The sequence below is a fragment of the Lycorma delicatula genome, chromosome 7, assembly GCF_047948215.1.
Source record: "Lycorma delicatula isolate Av1 chromosome 7, ASM4794821v1, whole genome shotgun sequence".
Taxonomy (NCBI): Eukaryota; Metazoa; Arthropoda; class Insecta; order Hemiptera; family Fulgoridae; genus Lycorma; species Lycorma delicatula.
Genome location: NC_134461.1, coordinates 107,957,313 through 107,962,871, shown reverse-complemented (window position 1 = coordinate 107,962,871; position 5,559 = coordinate 107,957,313). Strand labels below are relative to the sequence as shown.

General features: G+C 29.5%; 1 non-coding gene across 1 annotated transcript; it reads left to right on the top strand.

Moving 5' to 3' along the window:
* Nucleotides 1-2,792: 2,792 nt before the first annotated feature.
* On the top strand, nt 2,793-2,911 carry LOC142328490 (5S ribosomal RNA). The gene has a single exon (XR_012757287.1). It is a non-coding gene; the product is annotated as a 5S ribosomal RNA (ribosomal RNA).
* Nucleotides 2,912-5,559: the final 2,648 nt, after the last annotated feature.

Here is a 5,559-nt window from a genome sequence, read left to right as displayed (position 1 = left end):
TGTTTTATTTTTTTTTGACCAGAAATCAAAGAATTTCTAATTTCAGGATTATGGTGTTCCCGGAAAAATGGTAGAACGTCATCGAAAAAAAGATGCATATGTGATCTCATAATGCAATAACAACAAATGTATTCTTAATTTTGGCCTCCAAAGACCCAATACCTTTTAGACAACCTACACAATTGGGAAATTAGAAGAAAATGAAATGTACACCTATGGAAGCTTTTAAAATATGATGTTACATCTTTCTTACCTCACATGGTTCGCAACCATATCCTAATAACGGTTATTTTTTATTGTTCTATATATTTTCTTATCAACTGACCATAGGGGAACATAATAGTTTTTCATTTTTTAAATAATCATTCCCAACTAAAGTTGAAAAATTGCCGACCGGAATCCCGTTAGTCCAAAATTTCTCAAGTTGGGTGAGGGAATGACAAATAATTAGTTATTCTATTGTTAAATTAGATTTTTTGTGCGTTTCACGCGGATTCGGGTTCAGTTAAAAATAAACAAAATTTATTTTTTTTGTTTTTCTTTAGTTTTTTGAAGAAACATTTATTTAATAAAGTACAATTAACAGAAAAGTCGGAGCGTAAATTAAGAGCACACGCTATTTTTACTTACTGGTACGAAGTAAAGTATTGTGATCGCGAAAAATTCCGGTTTTCAGATTTCAACGGAAATATCCATTTTGATCATCCCTGAATCCATTTTGACTAGTTTCGGTGTGCGACTGTACGTACGTATCTCGCATAACTCAAAAACGATTAGCTGTAGAATGTTGAAATTTTGTATTTATGACTGTTGTAACATCTAGTTGTGCACCTCACCTTTTGATTGCAATCGACTGGGCAAAAATGTGTATACAGTCAGATCTCTGAATAAAGTGGATACATTTGGATTTTAGACTATTTCTTAACTGCAGTAGTAAGTCCTCGTTAACAATTTTTCTACGATATACCATAAGTGTTTATTTTCATTGGTTCCAGAGTTATAGCTAAATAAAGTTTTAATTAATTAAATATTTGGATCTTGCAAGTGGAAGGCACTCGTTTCGAATTCGACTTCATCTCCTTTTTTTCTAATTTAAATATATTGATTTATTGATAATTATTAATCTCTGATTGTAAAAAAAAAACTTTTAACAATAAATAGTAATTCAATAATAACAATACAAAAAGAAAATGAAAAAATCAGAAGTTAGTGAAATAAAATTTTATATACTTTTCATTTTAATTCACCAATTTTTACAATCGCAGGTTAATAATTATTAATAAATCAATATATTTAAATTAAAAAAAAGTTAAAAAAATATATATATGAAATCGGATTCGAACCGATGTGTGCATGGTTACAGATCGTTCTCACTTACACCACATATGTCATTCAGCGACGTGAAACAAAATTAATATATAAACTAATATAAAATACTAAGGAAATTTTTAGGGCTATTTTTCTTGTGTATAACAGAATATTGCGTGTTAATATTTTGTGATGGACACGTAAACAATGTACAAGTGTACTATTCACACACGCAGTATGGTTCAAATCGGTGCCCCGAAGTCCACGCCTTCCCTTTGTTAGCTACAGCAATATGGATCTTAGGTGCCTTATACTGATTTAATTTTTTATAGGAAAAGGTCACTATAGTTATTTTTAATAAACACTAATATTTTAGCAACTATGTTAACTATCTAATAAAGAATTGGAGGATCGTAACTCACTTTTAAATGAAATAAGTTTAAATGAAGTGCAGCAAAAAATGTGTATATGTAATTTAATAGGCGTACAAGGAAGTCAAGATGTGGTCTCCACATCAGACTTTTACCTTAATAGGAAATCAAATGTGTTAAATTTCAGATTCGTTTGCCAAGTCATATCGCCGAATGTAGTTCTGTGATTAATTACTGCAGATTTTATGTTATTAAACGTATTAATTTTTATAATAATTTTTTTAGTTTTATAAATACAGCAACTGGTTACGGTGTCATACTTTTACGGAAAACCTTACTATGAATTTTATTATTTAAAGAACCGCATATGATTTTACTGTCATAAATTAGCCTCGGTCAATTAAATCCTGAACATTAGAAGAGAATTACTTTTCTTAATTTATACTGCACATATACGGGACTTTAGGATCACTACAAAATTTTAAAAGTAAATATTGTTTTCTAAAAATTTTAATTATTAAGCTAGTTTATTTATAAAAATAATACAGCGTTCTAATACCATCTGTAAAAATTACTATGAGGTAATGAATAGCTCTGTACTGTAAGATGTAACAGCACTGAAAGTTAAAATTCAGTTAATTGACCATAAAGTATTAGAATATTTTTCGGGCAATTTTTATTTAAATTTTGTCCGACTATACCATCTACTATATTACATATTTTACAAATAAGTAATATAAATGTATGTATTTATTTTTTTAACAAACTATAATTTTTAAATACAACGGTTTTTATATCTTCTTATAGAGTGATCGCAAAATAAACTAAGTATTATTTTTATTTAAATATTCAGGTATATAATCTTTTCTTTAAATTAGAATGTTAGGGAAATATTCTTATTTGTGGCAAAAGAAAATAAGATTATTTTTCGTTGCTTTTATTAAAAAATAAATTGTCTTGTTAATTTTTATTTCAATTTATGTATGATGAAAATATATATACAAAGCTTTAATTATTCCGTAAATCTAAGTAAATTATTTAACTTACTACAAAACTAATTTGTAAATTAAACGTTTGTGAAACTAATGTAACATAATTTAAAGAGACTTATTTGCCAACGGCCATACCACGTTGAACACACCGGTTCTCGTCTGATCACCGAAGTTAAGCAACGTCGGGTGCGGTTAGTACTTGGATGGGTGACCGCTTGGGAATACCGCATGCTGTTGGCATCTTTTTTTTTTCTTCAATTTTAAATTAATTTATTTTATAAATAATTTTTATTTCAAATTAAAGTTAAATTTTAATAAAATAATTGAAAATTTTTTTTCCCATAAATTTTGTTACAAAACCAAGCAGTTGCACATTTTGATTAGAGTAGAACATAAGTAAATGGTGCCAAAGTAAATTTTGTGTTAACAGATACACAATGTAACAAAACTTATTTTACTTTTTTTTTCTATCTAATTATTTACTACATATTGGTGCTGATTGTTGTATATTTTGATATTAATTATTTTATGGTTAATAAAACACCAAATTGCAAAATAATTGGTGGCAAAAATTTGCTTTTCATACTGTAAAAATAAAAAATATATTTAAAAAAAAAAATAAATTAAATTTATAGTAACTAAAATATGGGATTTATTTTGTAATATCAAATAATTTTTCTTACCACTTTGTAACAGATGTAAATTTTTTGTCCAGCTCTCATGTTCTATTATTTTAGAATCATATTTTCATAAATTTTGATTTAATTATCAGAATTAAATAGGCAGTTTATGAATGTACAATTTTTAAAATAAAATTGATTTCTAGAACTACACTTTACACTTGCTCATATATTGTGTTTAAATCACAAAAAAACTAACAATTTTATAAGTTACTATAATAAATATTGTATACACATTTAAATGAATCTAAAATTATTTATGCTTGTATCTATGAATTTTTTATCCACTTTTTGCTGATGAAAAAAGACAATAGGCTAGATTAAAAAAGAAGTAATGAATATACCTTTGATAAAAAAGAAATTAAAAACAGATTTTATTGTTAACTAACAATAAAAATAATTTTTTTATAGTCGTTATAATTATTAATAACCCATCAGATCTGATTATTACTAAATACATAATTATTTTTAAAAAACTTTAAAAATGTATCCAATATATAACAAAAAAAAACTGTTCAATTCTAAGTCTACTATTAAATTTTTAAGTGTTAATATTAAAAAAAAATTGATAATAAAGCAAAAAATAATAATAAAACTAAATTTTAAAAAGTTACCAAATTAGGCACAGTACGTTAATTAAAGTGCGATCACTTTATCAAACACATCATTTAATGGGATAGGCATACTCTTTTCTTAGTGATGACGTGTATTTTTAGCTTAACAGTTATGTCAATATTCAGAATAATAGATATTGGTCAACCCAAAATCTGTACATCTTACATAAATTGCCACTGCACTCACAAAAGGTAGGGGTTTGGTGTGCAGTTTTTCAACAATGAATAGTGGGATCAATTTTTTTTTATGAAACCCTTGACAGTTCGGATACCAGGATATAATTATGAAATTCGTAACTCTTCTCCATTCTGATGAACAGTATTGTTACCTGCAACAAGACACGTCAACAAGCCACAAATTCAAAAACACCATGGAATTTTTGTAAGAAAGGTTTGGTGATTTTATGATCAAAAAAATCTGTGGCCCCTTGTTCCCCTGACTTATCATCATCAGACTACTTTCGCTGGGATTATTTGAAAGGAAGTGTATATCGAGCAAACTGACATACTCTACAAGACTTAGAGCAAACCATTACAGCAGGTTGAATTCCATTAACCCTGAAGTCCTATGACGAATGTCAAAAAATATGGTGACTGGTTCGGACTTGTCTTTAGGAAGATGGTGGACATTTCCAACACTTGACTTGTAAGACATTATCAGTTGTGCATATCTACATTCCATGAATCAAATTAAATGCGTATATCTCTGTATTATAGTCCATAGTAGAATTATAGTGTATAGTATAATGATGTACACAATAAAATGATCGCACTGTAAAATAGTTGTAACCAACCTGATGCAAGATAAAGTGAGTTCCAAAAGAGGTATAATTATTTCTAAGAACAACAAACATCTCATGCCAGGCTTACTAAGTGTAGGGAGATATGAAATAGTTTCCCATCGACTCCCAATAAGCTAAATACGAGGGTTATTTTTTTTCAAGGTCCGATCGGTCACGAAATTAAAACCACAGTGAAAATAAAAAATTTTTTATTTGTAACAAGTACTTACATAGTTACACTATTTCTCTACATAGTCGCCACTCCGATTTAGACGTTTGTCGTAGCGTGGTACCAACTTTCCAATACCCTCGTCATAGAACGGAGCCGCCTATGTTTTCAGCCATGTTTCTATGCTGGTCTGCAGCTCGATGTCTGTGCCAAAATGTTGTCCTCCTAGCCAGCATTTCATGTGAGCAAAGAGGTGAAAATCAGATGGAGCCAAGTCCGGGCTGTATGGTGGGTAATAAAACACTTCCCAACGAAAATGCTGCAGGAGCTTCTTTGTTACAGCTGCAGTGTGCGGCCGAGCATTGTCATGGAGAAAGACAATGTCTGATGACAACATTCCTATCCGCTTATTCTGAATTGCTCTTTGTAGACGATGAAGAGTCACGCAGTATGAGGCTGCAGTGATGGTCGTGTTACGTTCCATGAATTCCACCAAGAGCTGCAGACCAACGTAGAAACATGGCTGAAAACACAAGCGGCTCCGTTCTATGATGAGGGTATTGGAAAGTTGGCACCATGCTATGAAAAATGCCTAAATCAGAGTTGCAACTATGTAGAGAAATAGCGTAACTATGTAAGTAGT